Genomic DNA, 22,955 nt, shown 5'->3' on the forward strand with positions numbered 1-22,955 from the left:
AACTTTTGTCTAGTTTCTGAACAGAAGAGCTGTGAGCTCTGAGTGCTAACAGCTAACGGCTGTGTTGTTTTTCTGGGGCTCTCATTGAAGATGACGTCACGGCTCCGCCGACACTGCGTTACTATAGTAACTACCCAAGCGCAGCATTAAAGTGAGCCGGGCCTAATAAGGCCTAACCAAACCGGGCGAGGCCGAGCGAGGCCTGCAGTGGAAACGCGCCATAAGATACAGTTTACCCTCCCAGCGAAAGTTAAATGTAAATGATTCCACCTTTCCAAATCAAATTTCAGTTTGTCAATTAGTGGTGGGACGTTGTTTTTGTAAAGGTCTGAGATTATTCAGTTATCTTGATCTCATTTGATTATATTCTCTTTATTTGAGTTATTGAGTTAGACGGCCTTTAGACCTGGAGAGAAAAGAAAGTCAAGCACACATTTATAATTGTTTTATTTAATAGGCACCATACATATAACCATAGCAACATTGCATTACTGATATCTGGAAGAGGAGGGCTTTGCAGCATTTAACAATGTGGAAAATATACTAAGAAACTGAATCTTTTAAACATAGAAATCTTGTTATATGAAATCCCTTAACTGCATAGAAAAGTCTATAAGGGCAACAAAGACACAGATATATGTAGGGCATACTTAAATCAATAGAAACAACTAATTTGGTAAACATATCAACAAATAGTTATGTCTTTGTCAGTTTTGTAGAGGTTTTTGAAGGCTCCATTTTATTCTCAGCATCTCACTGATAAATAAATGACCTTGTTGACCTTGGTGTATGTCCCTGTGATCACCAGAAGAGGGCAGTGTTTTCCACATCATCCCCTCAGCTGAGTGTCTGTGTGCTGGAATTGACTATTTGTGAGTTTGTGCCCTGCAGCACACAGTCAGTGGTTTCTTTCAACCTCTGTCATTTCCAGAGGGGGAATATTTGAAACCCGACCCCCTGAGGAATGGCTGCTATCGATTGGTTGGGTGTCAGCTGCTGGTATTGATCGGCGACTTCGGGGGAGAGCAGTGAGAAGCAGGCAGGCTGTGGTTCACACACAGTGGAGGAGCTCAGCTGTGCCAGTGCATTAGGCTAATTCCAGTGTGTGTGTGTGTGTGTGTGTGTGTGTGTGTGTGTGTGTGTGTGTGTTTGTGTATTGATTGAGCTGTAGTTTAAGTTCTCTAGTATTGTCCAACAGTGAAGCAGCTGTACCATCTCAGGACACTACTCAGGATGTATATGTCCATCCTCGAGGGAATACTGCACTGTTTGTCGCCTCTTCTTTTACAGAGAACAGTTGCTGTTCAAAAAACAAAGAAAAAGGATTCCAGTTTATGGTCATCATGTTCATCCTCTTATGTGTGAGCATGCTAACATTTGCTAATTAGTACCAAAGCACAGCTCAGTTGATGAGAAAGTCATATGTTCATTATTTTAATTATTATGTATATTAATAAAAAAAGACAAAAAAAAAACATGTCATTTATCTATTTACTATATTATTTAATTATTACAGTTTATCCCGAGGGGAATACAAATGTCTAAAACTAATTCTTATGACATTTTATCCAATAATTATCAAGATATAGAACTAGAGGTCAACAAGATCACTGTATCAGGTTTCTTGTCTATTATTTAAATAATTGTTGAGATATTGTCTGAAACAAATTAACCCTTATGTTGTGTTCGGGTCTTCCGTGACCCGTTTCAATTTAAAATTATATAATAACTACGCTCTAGTTTTTTGATTGGAACAAGGCTTCATGATGTCCTCCACAACAGCTGTATAAACACCACAAAACTGATTTTGACTATTTTTGCCAAGTCTGAAGGTCTCTAAAAAAAAGTGTATAATTTGGTGTTCGGGTCTGGGAAGACCCAGCAGAATTGTTTTGGGTGACTCGAGGTCAAATTTGGCCCAATCAAGATTCATCCTTGACTTTAGACGCCCCACCCCCCCTTCATCAACTGTAAACAAAAAAATCTCGCAACATGCACCTGGTCTCCCCTCCCTCTGCCCCCACGGGAACTCCACCTTTCTCAAAGAATATGTACACTAACAATTGAACCTGAACACACACATGCAGGTGTGCAATATGTGGTGTAATGTGTTTTACAACAGGATTGTACGGTTATGAATGCATTATAAGTTAGTCATGATGTAGTTGAAACAATATTGGATGATAGTCATTTTTGTGTTTTGGAGATAAATCATGGGTCAAAATTGACCCGCGAACACCATGAACGGTAACAGCTTTTGAACACAACACAAGTAACAGACAGACCAACAATGCCACCACTGACTGGATTACTATGCCACAAAATGCATGATTGACTCATGAATAAAATAAAAATAAAATAGAATATTGAAGTGCAAGTAATCTCACGTTTGAAACTTCAACCAACCACTAAATAATTTGAATTTGTACTTATGAAATGAGTTAATGGTTAAGCTTTTACCAAAATACTTTCTGATAAATGTTCTGTGACTCAACTCATTGTGGAGCTCTAATATAAACATTTGTAAAAGCAGTGACTTAGGAAAATGGTGAATTTGATTAAGTCATGCCTTGATGATTCCCAGTGTAATGAATGTGGGCAATGATAATAATAGTAAAGTATCAGATTGGGCGATACTTTTATTAAAGCATGAGTTTCAACGAGACACTGAGTCATAACTGGACACCCACCTGCAGCAGAGACCCTGGTGGTCTCACTCAGGCTTTAATCAGGGGGAACACACACACATTTCCCCTCTTTCTGTCACACACAGCCAACAGCATCAAACACATGCACATCTGGCAATACACACACATGCCTCACACACTAATACAAACTCATTGGCAGAGGCCCCCACACCGAAAAGGGAAATGTCCTCACTCCACTCCTTTTCTATCCCAGCACCCCCCATGTCTGTCCGTGTGTCCCGGTGGGCTAATCAGAAACACAAAAGCTTCTCAGTGAACCGTCTGGATGGACATGAGTCAGCCCCTCTGACTCATGACATACATCCAGACCAATCTGTGGGAGGGTGAGGAGGGATGTGGGACAGAGAACACTCCCCGGTCTAACATGTGCCTAAATGAGACGATGATTACTTTAGGTTGAGACTGATTCATCTTTATTTTGGGTTCTGCTCGCTGGTTGCTAAGTAAATATCCTGTTAGGATGCAATACGTCAGTGTTACCGAGTGACTACTGTCTGATGATGTTACCCTCTTCGATAATACGTTTTTCTACAGCATGTTTTGTGTTTCTGTCTTAGAGAGATTCGATTTTTACATTTGATATTTAAAAAATGCAACAGCCAGTCTGGTGGCAGCTTTTTTACCTTTGCGTTGCTCTTTTTGGCATATTGTTCTTTCTAAACTGCAAACCTGGTAATGACTTAGGATATCATTATTATCATATATCATATTTTCTTTTGGCTTTTCTGTTGTGTAAACTGACTTTAGTCACTAATGACCACTTCATATGACTCTTTACTAAGGTACCAAAGTATTTCTATCAGGAGTTGATGGAATAAACTGCTTCAAAGCAGGTCAGATAGATAGTTAGATACATACATACATATATAGATAGATACATAGATAGATATACAGACAGATATATAGATAGTTAGATATATACATATATAGATAGTTAGATACGTAGATAGACAGACAGATATATAGATAGTTAGATAAACAGACATACAGACAGATAGATAGATGGATAGATACTGTAGATAGATAGATAGATAGGTAGATATAGATAGATAGATAGATAGGTAGATATAGATAGATAGATACTTTATTGATCTCAATATGGGAAATTATTTCGTTATAGAAGAATGTGTTCAGACATTGAAATACAAAAACTTAAAATTGAGGTAGTCTTGCTGTTTTTGATGAGCATTTTAAGCACCAAGCACTGTTTTTCTAATGAAACACAACATCACTGAAAACTGGAATTTGCTGTCTCAAAGAAAATGTTCTTTAAAAGAAAGAATGTGTGGTCTGGTTTCAAGCACTGCTAAAATGAAATGCTCTGAACATGCAGACATAATACCGTGATGAAAGCAGAAGACCAGGTCTCCAATGTGGACAGAAACTGACCAGCAAGAAGTAATGACTTAAAAGTAATTACATGCCAGTTTGAGGAGGAAAATCCAGCTCAATTAGTTTTAAGACGTTTATATTTAGAGAACAGTTGTATTTTTGTCCTTTTTTAAAGAGGAAACTCAAACCGTTGATGTAAGACAGACATGTTTGTATGCCTTTAGCAGATGTTTTAATAGTTAGAAAGCTCTTCAGGGTCCCATTTCTGTCACTTCCTGTATGACTACGTACATTGCGTCCAGCTTTGTCAAAGAGCATTTGTGTGTGTGTGTGTGTGTGTGTGTGTGTGTGTGTGTGTGTGTGTGTGTGTGTGTGTGTGTGTGTTAGGAAAAGTGTGGGAGCTCCAGAGGAGGATGTATGTTACAACATTCCCATGATTTCCTTCGAACAGGAGACCGAGTTGGTTGGGTCGGGAATTAGTTTGTATCAAAGAGAAAAGGCTGACTTGTTCAATTTAGATTCAGAAATCCAGAATGTATTACTTTTAATATAACAGATCATTTCGTGTGTTGCCTCTCTGAAATACGTAACCCTGTCCTGAAACAGTATCAGAATGTGTGTAAGGTAACATCTGACTGTGCAAGAGATTTGCATTTAAAAAAAAGACAGATGATACATTGTCAGCACGATGCAGTCATTCTTGTTTCCCTTTACCAGTCTAACAACTGATGTGTCACTGTTTAAAACCATGGGCAAGATGACAAGTTCCTAAATGTCACAGAAAGTAATGGTCGGGGCTGAGGGTGCAGATGTTTCAGATTTACAAAAGAAAATACAGATTACATGAAGTGATAGCATTTCCAGTAAGAGTCAAAGATGGATCCATCTGTAATGATTAAAGGTCCCATGTCATGGCCATTTCTACTGATCATAATTGCATTGTTGAGGTATACTAAAATAGATTTATACTCTAAACTCACATTGGTTTCTCGTACAGCATCTCTGTAAAGTCTGTGTATTCACTCTCTGTCCTAAACGGCTTGTTGGAGCTCCTGCCCCCCCCTCCCTGTGAGCCCAGTGTGCTCTGATTGGTCGCGAAGCTGAGAGGCTCGTTGCTGTGTGAGCTGCTGCAGGGAGCAGGCAGGCTTTCCGTGTCGGCGTCTCGGCGATACAGGAGAACAAGCGAAACTCATCCTGAGCACACATAAACACTCACATCCGAAAAACAATAAGTGTGGCTTGATATTGAGCAAGAAAAAGGTTTATAACGCTGTGAGAATGGGTCTGTGGAGAGCATTTCTCCGCGATCCCAACGTAGTCCGAAAAACGTTTACCCATTTAAACCCAGTGGCCCATGGTGGTGGTGGGTTATGGTATGGCCAGGCGTATGTTATGGACGACAAACACAGGCCACTCGATTCACAACATTACCCTAACCCTACCCCTACCCCTCACACCAGATACTGCCTGGTTTTCGGACCCCCCCAGACCCCCCCAATAAAGCAAAACTGCACGTTTCAGAGTGGCCTTTTATTGTGGCCAGCCTAAGGCACACCTGTGCAATAATCATGCTGTCTAATCAGCATCTTGATATGCCACACCTGTGAGGTGGGATGGATTATCTCGGCAAAGGAGAAGTGCTCACTATCACAGATCTTTTCAGATTTGTGAACAATATTTGAGAGAAATGGTTATTTTGTGTATATAGAAAATGTTTTAGATCTTTGAGTTCATCTCATGAAAAATGGGAGCAAAAACAAAAGTGTTGCGTTTATATTTTTGTTCAGTGTATGTAGGAACAGCCCAACGCTGTACATGTCCGGCATGAATCGCTGAAAGGTTTGGGAAGCTTTGTTTCGTGAAAGGCTGGCAGAGGGTGCGGCCATAGCTCTGGGCGTGGCTACTGGGTATCTCTACGTAGCGATACCCAGGAAGTAAATGAGAAATCTCCAACGAGGCATTTGGGGAGGTATTTTCTGTGTTAGAGTTTTACTCGCTACAGGGTGTACTTTGAGGGTTTTTGACTCTGCAGACCGTTTACATGCATAACAACCTTCATAACACACAAGGGGACGGGTAATACCCGGAAAAGCATGACATGGGACCTTTAAGGGGTCATCACAGGTCACCACACATGAATTTCTTGACGCAAGGTTGTGAAAACATTCACTTTCAACATCAGCCTTATTTCCTGTTTTGACCGAGCTTCACTTTTGCTAAACCACTTTGGGCTATTTTCTGTTTGTGCTTTACAGGATTTCAGATTAAGTGTTTTAAGAGGCAAAAATTGACATAACATCACATAATCACATAACTTTTCCTCAAAGCTCAGCTGTGCACTTAACTGCACTGGGATGTGTGGTAACAAAACCTTGGTTTGGAAATGAGCCTTTTTGACTTTTTTCTAAAATATAATATGAGATATTAACCTCACATTTCTGTGATGAGGACAGAGCTGTAGACCTTCAGGTGGCGTATATCAGGTGGTTTACAGTACAGTACAAATTATATATTTCTTTATAATAACAAAACCAGGCAGAAGTGACTCTGCACAGCCTGAAGTTGAGACATGCCTTTACAGAAGTCAAAACTGAAACCTAGACAGAGATGCTGCAGCTGCTCTGAAGATAATTGGGTACAGTGTTTGCCAAGAAATAGTTTCAGCAAACAGCACCTGCTAGAAATCAAAGCTTTTAAAAAGTTATATACTTTTATCTGTAGGTATTAAACAATCAAGATACGTTATTTAATTAGCTTTAGAGTTGTTGGTAGGTATATAACTTAGCCCCTTATAGAGATATAAAGTCAAGGAATTGACTCAGTAATGTCTGGGTCTATTCAACTTTGGCTAACATTAGCCACATAAGCTACTTGTCATATCAGACCAAGCAATGCTGTAGCAACAAAAGCCCTGATGGTACTAAATGGAGTGTGATTTATTATCTTTTAAAAGTGTCGATTTCTTTCAATCATAAGGTTGATATTCATATAATGATTCCACTCAGAAATGTACCCAAACAGATTAAGTATTTCCTCAAGTCAGGCGATTCAGTTACCCTTCACTGGACGGAAATCATTTAACCATGTCTCTGGGAATTCTGGGAAATGGCAAAAATATGTTTATTTTGGAATGTAGCCGCAGATAGTGCTGCTTCTCATGACACACATCGCAAGGTCAGTGTGTGTGTCCCCTTCTCAGGCTTTCTTCTGAGAACACACACACGCGCACACACACACACACACGCGCGCACGCACACGCGCGCACACACACGCGCGCACACACACGCACACAACAATAAATAGTTGGAGCAGTTTGAAGCTGAGTGAGGGAGGAAGCTTGCAGTTTGAGTAAGAGATTATTTTGCGTGTGTGTGTGTGTGTGTGTGTGTGTAGGAAGTGGTTTGTCACTGATGACTCAGCCGGGCCGAGCCTCTCATTTTCTCTCCCTCCCTCTCTATCATCTACTTTTCTTTATAAACTCAATTCATGTCTCTTTTTCTACTCTGTCTCTTTTTTTTAAATGTTCTGTCCTTCTCTTATCTTCTCTCTCCCCCTTCTCTACTCTATTCTCCTCATGTATCCTTGACCTTTGGAGGTATTTTGATGCGAGAGTGTGTGTGTTGGTCTGCCAATACACTCAGAAATGTGTGTGGGAAGCTAACTGGCTTCTTTCAGTGACATTAAAACATTCCTTTTGTCTCCTTTTTCCTCTCTTCTCTTTCTTTCTTTGCTCTTCTTAGTGTGCAGTGAAGACTTTTTGATGAAGAGCAGGATGGAGACTGACAAACCGGTGAGTAAAAAAGCGCTGGACCTTTTTTCAACATTGGCTGGTATTTATCAATCTTTGAAGCAATGCAGTTCAAGGAAAGTCTCTTTGCTTTTACATTTCAATGCATTGGCTGGTAGAAAAGACTGCGCCGTTATTGTAGATCAACATTTGTGCTTTGAAATCTTTGAACATAGGGTTGAAAAGCAGGAAGGATTGAAGAACTGAATGGAAATTATTGCGTTATAACATTTTTGGACTTTGGCGGATTCGACTTGTGTGTGAGGCGCTGTTTGGCTGCCTGATGGTACTTTCAGTTGATTTATAATCTCTTAAATCTTTCAAAAGCAGTTCATAGCACAGCATGCAAAGAGGGTTTCAGCCCGATAGCAATGTGATATAAATGTGAACTGTAATGTACAAATGAACTGGATTCTCCTAGTGATTCGCACTGCGAGGACTAATGTGTTGAGATATTTGGCGGTTGGTCTTGTTGTGGCAAATATCGGCTATATTTGGCACCTGGCACATATCCCGCTACTTCCGAACTTAGTCATGTAATCACGGTTTGACGCACTGACCGCGCCTGTGAAGGGCTGAAGTGAAAGTAAATCCCGCTGATATCACAGCAGCTGATGGTACAAGAGGATCAAAGAGCTCCACCTTTAATCACCTTCATCGATCTGAGTACCGGAGTCTTTTATTGACGTCATTGGGAGTTTCACAATCTGTATTGACGCACAGTGTACAAGATCTGAGAGCAGAAACACATATTGCACTCAATTTTGAATCCACTTGTTGATTGGACTAGCTATGAGTGGCGACTTGTTTTCTTCACAGATTGCTTGTGTAGTTTAGTAATCATTTGTAACACATGCTAACAATTGAAATATACATTTTCCTCAGTGGCTTCTTTGTAGGTCCAGTAATACTGCAGCATCAGAAACTTGAGACAAACGTTGCCAACACGTATCAATTCCTCCAGCCAACCTCAGAGCATCTGACTGTATCAGCTCTCCTTGGCATCTCCATGCTCCACCCTCTGGCAGCCATGTTCACATCAGGACCGTACTCATGTAGTATGTGAATACTATCTACTTTGCTGATTGGGCAGTGAACATTTCACCAGTGCATCAATATGACTTTCTGTTTGTCTGATCCTCAGCTAGCTTGTAGTGTCATGAAACCATCCCTTCTAAAAAGTATTTTGGACATCAAAGCTGAAGTTATTACAATACTGAGAGTACATTCAGAGTGTCTCTGACACACAAAGAAACGTCTCATAGTTTAACAGCCCTTACATTTGAATGATTGTACAAATACATTCTGGCGTGTCATGTTACTTGTAAATCTGACTGACACCACAACAAATGCCTTCATGCACACTAGCGGTATCTATCACATGCTAGCAGTAGTGCTGAATAACACAAAGTATTCTATGCTAATTTAGCTTACTGAGCTAGCTAAACATTAGTATTATGGTTTGCAAAGGTACATTTCCCATTGCAATATCTATGCAATAGTTACATTAAATATAATGTACACATGTAGAGTTGTAGAAAATACATGGTGTACAGACAGTAATGTACACTCTGACTGTACATACAGTGTAGCCTATACTGTATACTATAGTAGGTGTGTAACAGTGTAATGCGTATAGTCTACTCTACACTCTACCTTTCAGCAAAGCTTTAGGGATTTAGGCTCAGTCAGCTCAGGGACTGTTTGGTTACTTCAGTTTGGTAAATGAAATAAATGTTTGAACTTTGTAGTAGTTCACTGTAGTTGCTGTCATAAGTCATTTGTAGACTAAGTGGCAAAAACAGTTTTTTTACATTTGTACAAATGTAGACACAAGTTGGAAGGGAGCACAATAAACCTGACGAGTTTGAATTTGAGTTGATTATAAGTTAATTTTCAATTGATAATTAGCTCACAATAAGTTCACTTTAGTTACTCACGCAACTTGACACAAGCCATGGGTTCAGGTCCGGACTTATAAGTCCGGACCTGAACCTCCGGACTTGAGTCCGGACCTGAACCTGAATGTGAGTCCAGGTACGCAGCACTACACACACACACACACACACACACACACACACACACACACACACACACACACACACACACACACACACACACACACACACACACACACACACACACACACACACACACACACACACACACACACACACACACACACACACACACACACACACACACACACACACACACACACACACACACACACACACACACACACACACACACACACACACACACACACACACACACACACACACACACACACACACACACACACACACACACACACACACACACACACACACTGCCTAACCTATGCCAGCCCTGTTCCATGAAGGCACCCCCCGTTTACCGTAAATAAGTGTTTTTGTCATCCGTGGGCTTCGATCTGGTGATGCAGTAAGTTTTGGTATCGTATCCGTGGCCGAGTATCACTGAGAGATACTGAGAGCAGTGCAGCGTGGGTAGGCGTGGGAGGGCTGCGTTAGAGATGACTCAGCGCTCTGTTGCCGGGTAGAAGAGCACCAAACATCTCCCACCCCCATACATCTGAAGGAATACAGTATCTGATGTAGCCGTCAATGTTACCCTGACCTTGAATAAACTTTAAACTGAACAAGGATAATATTTGCATGACTCATTAAGCAGCGCCAATGTTCCCTCTAGTGCAAAGATAGCTCTGTTTAAATAATGGATTAATAGATTAAAAAAAACAGAAATACCTGGAAAATATTGTCGTGGATGGACTAATATTAAAGAAGTCCACTTAACAAGGCTGTGTTACTTGCTGTTTACGCTTCTAAAGCTAATTCAGAAAGCTTATTAATGGCATCCAGTGAAAATCTAACCAAAAGTATTTGTGTAGCTAGTTAGCACTGACTTCATACTTAAGCTGCAACAGTGGCCTCTTAGATGCCCTATGCTATGCTTTGTAACCAGAAAGCTCTACAGTAGTAATCATAATAATGATAAATTGAATTAATATAGCGCTTCTCATCTGCCAAGACAAATCCCGAAGCGTGAAACAGTACATTCTGAAGCTAAGGAAAGGCAAAAGCAAGCTGCAATAAAAAGAAGAGAACAACAAAGTTCAGAAGAAGCTAAATAGGGCAAAAATAGTTGTTATGTGCATGCGTGTCGTGTCTGCACGTGTATTCTTAGTAGTGGTTTGAATCAAACTTGCTTTGTTTTTTTTTAACATGAAACCGTGACATTGGCCTTAAAATGTTTCTCACTGCAAATACTTTATGTGTCAGTAGTTGCGACTTATGCCGTCTAAATTAAATGAATTGGATCCAGACGGTCAAGGAAATGTATTATTAAATGTAAAGTTGTTGTGGTTGTGTTTTTTTGTTTTTACTATCACACATTTAAATTGGATTAATATAGAGACATCTATACTGTATTGCAGGCAACAATTGAGAGCTGATGATTGAGTTGGCTACCTAAGTGATGATACACAGTGTGTGTGTGTGTATATGCTCATCACTCATGTCAGGTTCAAGATCAATAAATGTCAAAGCTGAGATGAAAACAAGGCAAGGCAAGTTTATTTACATAGCACCTTTCAACACAAGGCAATTCAAAGTGCTTTACAAGAAACGAAAGACATTAAGAAAATGGCATTTAAAATCAGTCATTAAAAAGAAAAGATAATAAAATAAACATTAAAAGAAAAAATACATGGATAAAAGTTTAAGATGTGAATAGTTCAATTAAAAGCAGCGGCAAAAGTCTTTAGTCTGGATTTAAAAGTAGTCAGAGTTGCAGCGGACCTGCAGTAGTAGGTCACTAGTTTGCGGGCGGGCGGTCGCGTGTGTGCGTTTTTTGTTGCTTATTTACTCATCAGAATTGTCCTGTGAGTTAAAGTAAATGACTAAGTGCACCACAAACATCCCTCTGCTTATTAGTGAGGAGTTGTAAGAAAAGACACAAATTACAAAGATGTTTTCAGAAGGTTCGCTGTCTCGTCTTTTGCCTAAAACTTCTCTCTTATTTTCTGTCACTCTTTCAAGTCTCATAGACAAATGAGTAATTTCCTCCTGCCTGTAGAGACGGTGATTCCTGCGTTGTGAAATATGAAGGTTACGCAGTTCAACTTGTGTTTTAAAATGGCTTTGAGGTCTGTTGGCCTCTAGTGGCCTCTATGATGCATTATTTTTGTATCGTTGCTTTTAACAGTCAAGCTTGTTTTACTCACTGTTTTGAATTTAATACAAACTTTATACTTTTGTTGTGTCTACTTTTCCTTCTGATAGATTGATCCAAATCAAACAACATACAGAACTTAAAAAGTGAAAACAAATCTGAATATATTATGAGCATAAACTAGGACTACAAGGACATTTCCTGTATTGGTTGATCTGCGAAAATGAATTGGCAACTGTTTTTATAATGAATAATTTTAGTCATTTTTATGCTTTTTATTTTGTCCTATCTGATAGTAAATTGAATATTTTTGGATGTTAGACTGCTGGGAGAATAATTATAGCAATTATAATACCTCTCTTTGGGATTCGTGAAGTTATGACATGTCTTTCTTACGCACAAAACCAACAAAAGATGTCGCCAGTTTGGACAATTGTCAGGGAAGTACTCAGACCCCTAATTTAAGTACCAATATCATAGTCTCAAATTACTCCATTTTAAGATGTTGTGGTCTGTTACACAAAGCCTCCATAGTTGTTCTGATAAGGGCGTGATACTATAAGAAAAAAAAACCTGTTGGTGCTTTTATCCAAAGTAAAGACAATGCTTACAGTGAACATAATTTAAATGTACCACTCATAAAGCTGCATTAACATGTAACTGTGTCTACTTTAACATAACTTATCAGAGTGTTTGGCCCTGATAAAGACTGTACATTTGTGCTTTCCAGGAATCATTGGCAAAGTTTGACTGTTTACACTTTATTACAGTGTAAACAGTCAAACTTTGTAATGTGTATGGGTGGGTGTATGAAACCAAAAGCAGGCAGATGACTGACACTACAAGTCATAACACTGGTAAATAGCGACCGTATGATGAGGGAGAAAACAAGACAGAGAAGGATGCATGTACATGCCTTCTCCACTAGAGGGCGCCTCCTGCCCACAGAAAACACCCTGAGCTCCCATCACTGTTTTTCTCTGCAACAATCCTCCATTTTATCTGCGTCTAAAATACTCTTTCACTCAACTTAAAGCTTTGTTTTCGACGCTTTTATGTTGAATTTCGATGTACCACCAACATAAACCACACACCAACACCGTTACGCGTTTATTAATCAAAGTATGAGCTGCAGGAAGTAAGCTATGTTATTATCTTTTAAGTATTTAACAGTTTAAACAAACACTTAAAACAATACTCTTTCAAATAATCGCTATACTATACCAGTAATATGACTTTAAGCTCTAATAATGAAGCTCTGGCAATAAACTCTGAGTTGACAGCCATTTTATGTTCACCTGCTTCATGCTGTGTGTTTTCTCTCTGATGCATTTCTGGTATTCCTACGAACTGAATTTCGCTGCTATATTTGTACATTTCACACATAAGTATTGGCTTTTACTTAACTACGTCAACTTCTTAATTAAAAGTCACTTAATATGTTAGTTTTTGTTATTATGAAACACTGGTTTTGCTGTCAACTATTTCGCAACAGATCTCCCTTTGTCGTGCACCGTGTAGTCCGTACATTAATTATTAAAGGTGGCCAGTTAGTCAATTTTTCAGTTTTTACGATAGACAAGACAACCACAGGTTATATGTGATTTTTAACAAAACGAAAAAAATACACATGAGTTTTCCAACATGGGTTTATCAATTAATGTTTGAACTGCACACCACATACACCCGTTTCAAAGAATAATAACACAACGTATAAATAAGTTAAATGCATTTGAATAGTGTCTAATAAACAGTGCGTTGAAGCTGTGGATATTAAAGCATTTATCAAATATATTTTTTTCTTACCCCGGATAGGATAATAAAATAACTTTAAAACGTTAACACTTTACAAAGTGTCTCAGCACGTCGTTACTTCAGTAGATTTTATAAAATTCAAAAGCAGCAAAGTCTCTTCATATTTAACAAAAGCACTTCTATTACCTTTTCTGCTGCTGCTGGAAATTAAATATACAATGGCTGTAGCTTCAAAAAAAGTGTGACTAATTACTGGTCCGAAAGTGATGAGTAATTATTAGTCTACTATGTTTCCAAATGAATGTCTGTGTATTTTCGCTTCTTGTTTTTGTAACTCAATCAGCCACAGATTTAAACACAATATGTTGAGACATGATGGCCTGCAAAACTCATAACATGTCAGCCGATGCTCTGCTGCTTTCACAAACAACACGGAGCTAAAAAGGAAGAACAATGAAATAAAATAAAGTAAAAAAATATGACATTTGTTTTAAAATGTTAACATATTAGCGTCCTGTATCCAATGTGTTTCCTTTACGTTTGTAAAGTGGAGCTGCGGGGATTTAAAGGCGAGACGTTGCTTTTATTACCACATTTAATAACCTATTAATACAGTACTCATTAATCTTGTTATCACTCATGTGCATATTATTTCACGTATCGTTTCACAATAGCTTCTGCAAAAGTTGTATTTATCTATTAAAAACCAGAGGAACTCCAGTAATTTAACGCTATGCGCCTTTTAGGTAAAAAGGTCCTCATTGAATCAGCACTTCAGGTATTTCCTTCATTATAATACGGTTGAGTTCTTAGGAGAAAACAAATCCCGTGCGATTTAAATAACATTTCTAAATGTCAAATTTTGCATGACTTGAAAGTATCCGTTTGTGTCGTTGTTTACGGCACATTTTCATTCTGTAAACATCAAAACAACACCGACTGATATTCTAAATGTCACAGCAAAATATGCTTCCTGTGAGATGACATGGCACACATTAGATCTTTATTCTTCTCACACTTTGTTTCACACACACGGAGAAGGAAAACCACGCAGAGATTAACGATGTGTAAAGAAATGTAGACTGCGCTTTATTAATGATACCGAAATAAAGTAAAGACTGCCGTGTCTCAAAATAATAAAAGCGTTACATTTGAAGTGGTTTATTTAATAATTCTTCCATCTTTAAAGAAACAGTTATTCCAAAACGGTAAAAATGTCAAGTTTTTGTAATTTAGCAAAACTAATTAATCAATCTAGCTCTTTTTCTTTTTGATTGTGGAATTGATTAAAAATATTTACAGTGACGTCCATTTTCTCTGTAAACTTGAACTTTATAGTACATGGCTACAATTATGTGTAAGATAAAGAGAACCTGAATAACTCATATTTACCTCAATAATTGAGTGATAACAGAAAAACATCCCAAATCAGTTGTAAACATGATAAAAGCAGCACTGAGTCGTGAAATCTACTTCAGCTTTTCGAATTTCATTTTCTTTGAACTTGAATATATAAGGTTTCACATCTTAATTCTCCTGTGAGTGTGTTTCTGAGTCACATGCGGTTGTGAGGAAGATAACATTTAACCCACTGTCTTTTCTCGCTTTAAGTCAACGTTAAATTGATATTAGAAATGTTAAAGGTTGCTTTCTGCAGGCGTAGAGGATCAGACGTTTAATGTAGGATCCTCTACATTTTTTGCATTGTGTCGCTTTTGCAACCTGGGCAAACGGCTGCTTCAAGACAACACATATATCAAGTGTGTGGGGAAGAATAAAGAGGATGCTTTTATTGTTTAGCCTGTCTTAATTATAAATGGTGTGGATAAAAAGAATAACACATTAAATCCTTCCTGATGTGTATTTATTGCAAACTGTGATATTATACATCATATTTTTTATGAAGTGGACATTTTGAACATTGTAAAGCTGTATAGCCAAAGAACACTTAAGATTAATTCATATATTTCTAGATTTTATTTATATATTTAAGGGTTTTAGAGGTGCCATTTTCTGTTATGGTGCTCTTATGTTCCTGTGATGGTAAAATAAGGCCTTGGGTATTTAATTGTGTTAGTAGTGGATTTTTACTATTTGACATGTGTAATAGATAGATAGAACTATTAACAAAGCACTTATATACTAATAAAGGACTGGCTTATCTAAAGCCAGTTGAGTAGCACTTGAAATGTTTTTGCTCTATGAAACCTGATGTACTTATATGATTCTGTTTCTTCAAGTTTTTATTTTGTTGGTCGAACGCACTTATTGTAAGTCGCTTTGGATAAAAGCGTCAGCTAAATGCAATGTAATGTAATGTAATGACTCCTCCTGGCGTATTTTAAGAGTTATACAAATATTAAGAACATGTTTTTATTTGTCTGCTGTTGTTAAGATACTTGGTATTCGAGGTAAAAACAGAGATGAATAAAACATTTGAGTAAATGATTTCAAAGCAGTCTAGTGTCAAACTCTGCACAAACATAATCCTGCACACTAAAACTCAAACCTTCAAATGTGGTAAAAAATAAAAGGCAAAACATATTTTTATATACAACATTTTATTTGTCTTTATTTCCAAACATTTAGGAAGTGTCAATCACAACATTTTCTCTATCCCAACGGGGAATTCAGGAAAGACACTTTAATTTGTCCTAAAGCAACTCAGCTTACAGTTGGTATCCGTGTTTTGTGCTGGTCCCCTCGTTCATGTGGGACATCATTTAGATGGAAATCCAACCTTATCCAATAGCAGATAAACCTCAAGTGAAACTACATAACTAAACAAACAAAGCGGTACTTTCTTCCAAACGGTAATCAAATAATTGGAGCACACACCTGCTTCTTCTGCAGGCATCAAAGGAGAGCATGCTTTATCACTCTGTTAATGATAATCCTGTGTCTATAAGTGAATGTTCAGTTTCAGACATAAGGGAGACAAAATATCTAACCGTTACACTCGGGAAGCATAACATGCGACATCTTAATGAATATATTTAAGCATCATCCTGCTTCAAGGTGACTGTAGTGGCTATTTGTCAACAACAATAAAACTTCAAAAGGCCACTGAGGCACCAGGTATAGTGGATCTTACGCAGATCATGAGTTGGTAATGAGTCCATTGTCCAGACAAGGCATCAACGTTTTTGTGGTATTTATTAGCTTCACCTTGGCAAGAACAATACAGCAAAAGGTGTTTACATGTTTGCTGAACTCAGTCCTGACACTGGTACAAAACCATAGACCTTCCCGGTGCCCACTGACTGCTGCCTTGCCCTGATTGACTTCAATAAACCCAGCTGTGTGCCCAAATTGACCCATCACCTTCAAAATAAAAGCATTTTTAGCTGGAACACAACGTAACTTAAATAATATGGCTGTAAATTAATTAATTCTACAAAACAAAAAATAACAAATAAATACATTAAATAAATGTGAAAAATACTGAATAGCTTCCATAGTGACGCTGATGACTTCTTTATTTAATTTAAGCTGTTATTAATGTATCTTATTCTATTATCTCTCTTATTTCTGGTCTGCATCACTTGCAACATTTTCTGGCACTTTCTAATTCAATTTCTGTTTCTTTTTCTATCTACATTGCATCGTTGGGGGAGCCAGGGACTTTTTAAGACTTTCATTGCCAAAACAAGCTATTGTGCACATGACAATAAAGCCTTAGAATCTTTCGTTCAGTGTGGAGACCGTATTCTCGGATCTGATTCAGGGGACCTAGTTTCGTGAAGAATCTAATCAAACAACATCTGAGACGATTGGCAGTGAAACGATGTGCTTCTCTCAGGTGTGCATGACAACAGATTTAGGTTCTCTAAAGCCTCCATGCAAGAGGATGTTGAATCAATAACCGCCTCACTGTTTACATCTGTCAGGGATGTAGTTGTCCTACAATAACTGGGTCACTTAGAAATGCTGAATTGCAGAAGACATGTTTTCCAGTTAAGGTCTTTTTTTAAACTGTATGTAATCACCTGTATGCACGTGTCATATTTAAGGAGGAAGTTAACGTGTGTGACACCTGATGTTTGAGTTGCTGTTGTTGTGAAGTTTAATAAGGAAATGATAGGCAAAGGCAAAGACTCGCCGTGACGCAGGCCAGTAATGGGAACGTTGTGTTGAGTCCAGGTGTGGTTTTTTATTACATCCAACTCCTTACTTTCTCTCTTCCACATCCAAACCTCTAACCACCAGCACGCTCTTATACATGGACGATCTAGTGAAATTATATATGTTATTTTGTTTTCTAAAGGCTTTTGGTAGACTGGGATATTTATGGGTCACCTTGACAAAGATCTTACATTTTCTGTTTACGCAATATGTATTTTGCAGCTTGTTGTAGAGAAACTACTTTGTCAGGTTAAGTATAAGATCATGGTTTGGCTTACAGTAAGACATACATTTAGAGGACAAGGACTTTTAGCTTTAAGGGACACAAACAGCGGTCTCCTGCCGAGACTTTGATTAGATATTAGTATAAGTATTTTTGATTTTTCGCAAACACATGTAATACGGAATGAATATGTTTCCTCTTAAACTCTAATTATTGTGAGACTGCCAATAAGGCTTTTCAGCATCTTTTGTCACGCTGACCCTTGCTGACAGATGCGGGTTCAGAAAGTATTATTGATTCTTATTTGACAGTCAGTTTCAGGTATATTATATTTCAAGGCTTTTATTGTCATTCGTGCATAGCTACAGTAGTTATGTCGATGACAATCTCAGGTCCCAGGCTCCTCCAACAGTGCAACACAATAAAACAGATAAAATAGTGCAAGTAAGTACAATAAAATAGAATAGAAGTAGTGCCATAATATATAAAACTGCTCTCAAAGACTGCATAAGTCAGCCAGCTCTTTGAATCTCATAGTCAATCAAATGCTAATATAGAAGTCCACCATCAGCTGCACCATTCGGATCAGACGGTGTTCTGATCATGATCACTGGTTTAGGGTTAGTTAGTACATGTTCCTGTGATGGTAAAATAAGGCCTTGGGTACTTAACTGTGTTAGTAGTGGATTTTTACTATTTGACGTGAGACTCCTCCTGGCATATTTTAAGAGTTATACAAATACTAAGAACATGTTTTTATTTGTCTGCTGTTGTTAAGATACTTGGTATTCAAGGTAAAAACAGAGATCAATAAAAAGTGTTAGGGGTCAGTCACTCTGATGGTAAAGCGTTTTAAGCACATGTTCATCGTGTGTGGTAAACTAGCATCGTAGCATCATTAAAACTCTGAGAAACCTTAGCCCTTCTGTTCCCGTCAGCGGATTTGTTTAGTTTTCAGGACTTAAGTAATGTCTTCCTGTATTTGTGTCTCTTTAGAGCAGTGGTTCCCAACCTGGGGGGTGCGCCCCCCTTGGGGGGGCGCCAAAGATCACAGGGGGGGCGCCAGGCCTCAGATGATTTGAGGCCAAATATCATATTTAGACTTTTTTTTTTTTACATATAATTGTAAGGCATGATTGTCACTAAAAGCCTCTTCTCTACATTACAAAAAAATATAAAAAAAAATTGACTAATTAATTTTTAATACAAATTCAAGTTAGTATTAAAGGCATAAAAAGACAGAAATGTATAATTCTTTCTTTAATATAAATGTTTCTTCTGCCCATAAAGTGTCCAAACCAGGCTTGTCTGGATAAGCGCATTTTTAAAACATAGTCATTGTCCATGCCGGTTTCAGTTGGATTATTTGTCACAGTTGCTCCATTTTGTAGATTATTTACGACTTTTGAATCCACATAAACACATCAGCAACATCCGGCTTACTTTGAGCATGTGTTTTAAACAGTTTAATCCCTTTGTGAATTGTTTCCACTTCCGCGCCGTCCTTTAATTTCTTCATACAGCGGGAATCCAAATGAATTAATCCTGAGTCCAATAACCATCAAAGTCACTCCAATAGTGCTCCTTAATTACGCTTTCATCCTCCTTAACAAAATACTTCACATTCATCCAGTTTGTGACAGCAGTTGTAGCATTTTTGAGACTTTTAAACTTGAATTACCGCTGTTGCGCGCCCCCCCCCCCTTGTGTGTGTGTGTGGGGGGGGGGGGGCGCAGTCATTTGGGGGGGATCTTGGGAAAAAAGGTTGGGAACCACTGCTTTAGAGGACTGGACCGTCAGGGATAAGGCTTTGAACAAGTATTTGTAACCTTCGTATTGGGAATAAAAACTCTGGCACTATTTGTATTGGACTGATTCATTTCCTAATCATTTTTGCAAGAATACTGGACGCAGCCGGAAATATGGAACTAATTACAGTAAAAGTTAGGATGAAAGGTCTGGGACTTATTTTAGTAAGCGTTAAGTTGTTGATAGTACTTTTCCTGGGGAAAAAAATAAGAAGCATACTCTGTAGATTAGATATGTTGAAATGTGCATTCTCTTTTTGGTGTCCATCAGAAACATTGTCTACACACACACACACACACACACGCACGCACGCACGCACGCACGCACACACGCACGCACGCACGCACGCACGCACGCACACACACACACACACACACACACACACACACACACACACACACACACACACACACACACACACACCTGAATCACTACTGTAAATTGAGTACAATAATAGCCAGCTGGCTGAGTCTTTCTGTCACTTTCTCTGCAGGTTGATGCATTTCCTGACGTTCAACAGGCTGTCAGTGTGGCCTTTAGAGCAGATGAGCATGACCTTAACCTTTTAACATTAAGAGAACAACTCATTTGAATATTGCACACAGCTGTAATTAGCAGGTGCATCACATCGCAAGAGTGTAAACATATGCAGCTTTACAAAATTAATCTAGAGATACAAAGTGAAAAGAGAAAGGGAGTTGATCTCTGGACGGAAGGTGTGTGGTTTGGTGACTTTGTCGTGACATCTCTGAGCTTTTAGCTGTGCACGCAATGGCTGAACACATACAGAAGAGAAACCATTTTGTTGTGGCCTCCATTCCTGATGGAAGTGAGTAATATCCTGTTGAAGAAAGAAAACTAGTCAGGGCGTCTCCTTCAACATTTAGGGGGCTACATCTTGAAGGAGACGCCCTGACTAGAAAACTAGACGCCCTGACTAGTTTTCTAGTCAGGGCGTCTCCTTCAAGATGTAGCCCCCTAAATGTTGAAGGAGACGCCCTGACTAGTTTTCTTTCTAATGTCAGGGTTAAGGCGATGTCTGTGGAAACTGCAGGGGGTCCAGAGAGGAGGGGAGGGAGGAGGTGAAGTGGGTTTTGACTAACAGCTCTCTTCATGAAGATGGAAGTGAGTCGGATCATTAAGGCGGATTCATGTTTTTGGGGACAGGAACGAGGGTGGAGTGTTTTTGAAGCATGTGAACTACAGACTGCAGCAGGGACCTGTTGAAGATGTCTGTGAACACCTTTGTGACTTTAACGCCCCCCCCCCCACACACAGACACACACAATCCAGCACCAGTCACTTCTTTTTACGCTGCTATGGACATTTTTGAACTTCCATTTGTACATCATCTTTGTTAATATATAACCTGCTCACTTGAAGTTATTTTGTGGTTTTTTTGTAAGTTATTGAGTGTTCTTGCATTTTAATGTGTGAGTTTTTTGATACCCCGGGACTGTGGGAAACAGTATTTTGATCTTTCTGTGTGTACAAACATATTTTGAAGTTGACTTTGACTTTGAGGCCCAACAGCAGCATCTCATAGTTAAAATGTCCCACCCTTGTCAGTGAAACACTTCTTTCATCCCCCCATTGCTCTTGCGATGTTTTGACAGTGTGTGCTGATTTGGGACTCGCACCTGCAATGGACCCTGTGCTTCAGCTCCCTCTCCTTTTCTTCTGCTTTCTGATGACGGGCGTCCCTCTCTCCACCACCCTCCTATCCTTGTGTTGTGTTTTTTATACGTCAGGCGATTCTCTCCAGTCGACCCCCCATCCTTTTACTACTACTACTACTACTACTACTACTACTACTACTACTACTACTACTACTACTACTACTACTACTACTACTACTACTACTACTACTACTACTACTACTACTACTACGTACTACTTTTATGTTGGGTGATCCTCTCTACTCTGCCAACCATTGACCTTCAACCATGAGTCATCTGACCCTCTCAGGAACCATCATACCCACACAGTTCCTTTCTTCACTTCTGTAGTATCTCATTCATGTGTTCCACAATTGTCTTAAAGGCCACATGACATGGTCATTTCTACTGATCATTATTCCATTGTTGAGGTAGAATAGAATAGATTTACATTGTTCAATGTTCCAATATCACATTGGTTTCTGCTGTATCTATTAGCTACTGTTTGAGTGATTAATTACTACAACACGGACACATGTTTGATGGTTAGCATGTTATCTGAACATATCTCCAATTGACAAAAATATATAGATCAGTTCCGAGTCAAATCTGCTCAAAAATATATGAAATAATGTGTTTAATTATGTGTACAATACTCAATTTAAATCTTTCTTTATTCCTAATTAATACATTCATTGTTTTCTATAAAATGTCAGACTGATGACAAGAAATTACACTTTTTGTTAGATAGATACGTATACCCATATATATGTAATTCAACATCAAAGGAGACAAAGAAAACCACCTCACATTTCGAGCCTAAAAGCAAGCCTGAACCAGTATATTTAGCTTAAAAATAATTCTTATCAATTAAGTTTTTATGGACTATTAGTTTGAGCTTTACAATCAGCTGTTAATGAATGTTGTTTAGAGAGGAGAAACCTTAATATGGCTGCTGCATCACTGAAAACCTACAGAACAACAGAGACATATTTCAGTTGAGAGGAGTGTGTGGGCTTTATTTAGCTCCAGAGTTGGCACGCACACACACACGCACACACACACCAAATGTTAAATGTCAGCATGCAGATATGCCTCCTATCACACATCTCCCTGAATACTAAGCATGGAACCCACAAAGCTTTTCTCAGTTTTGTTTTTCACAAGAAAAAAAAGTGTTGTTTCACCTTAAATCTCGTGTTTGGAGCTGAGATTTATATTCATATTCCTGGAACTCACGCCACAATATCCCGACCACTCATCACCTGTTTATCAGAAACAGTCGATGGGTTTCTCCATCCTGGTCTGTTCTTGTGACACGCTGCTGTACGAGGAAGCGATACGGTAATTTGAGGTGAAGAGATCATGTGACAGGGGACTGC

General features: G+C 38.7%; 1 long non-coding RNA gene across 1 annotated transcript in view; it reads left to right on the forward strand.

Annotated features, from left to right (window-relative positions):
* The window catches only part of LOC117459716 (uncharacterized), an 83,478-nt gene that overhangs the window by 23,070 nt on the left and 37,453 nt on the right, over positions 1–22,955 (forward strand). The window contains exon 2 of the long non-coding RNA XR_011644489.1: positions 7,781–7,830. This is a non-coding gene — a long non-coding RNA (uncharacterized lncRNA). The remainder of the gene's footprint in view (positions 1–7,780; positions 7,831–22,955) is intronic.

Source organism: Pseudochaenichthys georgianus, chromosome 15 (assembly GCF_902827115.2).
Source record: "Pseudochaenichthys georgianus chromosome 15, fPseGeo1.2, whole genome shotgun sequence".
In the NCBI taxonomy this organism is placed as follows: domain Eukaryota; kingdom Metazoa; phylum Chordata; class Actinopteri; order Perciformes; family Channichthyidae; genus Pseudochaenichthys; species Pseudochaenichthys georgianus.